Here is a 745-nt window from a genome sequence, read left to right on the forward strand (position 1 = left end):
GGGAGGGCGCCCATGTCCCCGGACCCCCGACCCAGAGACTGTGCCCTGTGTGGCCACCGCTGCTGCACTGGCCTGGGGAACCCCAGGGGCGGTTTTCTGTGCCCCTGCCTGCACCCCGAGACAGAGGTGTCTGTGCTGGAACATTTCCAGGCTGTGGTGTTTCAAAAACCATCTCCTGAAATGAAGGAGTGGGTCCCAAGCCCTGTCTGCCCCCGTGCCACACTGCCAGCCTCCAATAATGCCGGGGCACCGAGCCTGACACCCTCCCTGTCCCGCTCAGCCCCTGGTCGCTGCGTGGCCTTGGTGGCCGTCCCCCGCCGGCTTGTGCCTGTGCCCTGGTGGGATGGCAGGGATTGGGCTCATAGGGCTGGGCACGGGGGCAGGATCCAGCCCTGGGCTGGGGGGCTGGGGCCCAGGCACATAGTCAAGGGCAGCTGCGTAGGAGCTGTGCCCACTCCCAGCACGGCATCGCTGGAAGGCATTTTGGGGGTGCCAGCACCCCCATCCTGCCATGGCGGCTCAGCCCTGTGGCCACAGGCAGGATGGAGTTTTACCTCCGTCCTCATGGGCAAAAACATCCTTGCAACAAACCTCCCTTGTGACCCCCCTTCCCCATTTGCACCCCAAAAAGCATCCTCTTCCAGCGGTGCTGCCGGGATGACGGGGGCACTGGAGCTCCCCCCCTTTGCTGGCGGGGCAAGAGGCAGGGCAGGCCCCCCACCCCCAGCCCGACTTTCGGCGGGGA

This window comes from Pygoscelis adeliae, unplaced genomic scaffold (assembly GCF_000699105.1).
Source record: "Pygoscelis adeliae isolate BGI_AS28 unplaced genomic scaffold, ASM69910v1 Scaffold262, whole genome shotgun sequence".
Classification (NCBI taxonomy): Eukaryota; Metazoa; Chordata; class Aves; order Sphenisciformes; family Spheniscidae; genus Pygoscelis; species Pygoscelis adeliae.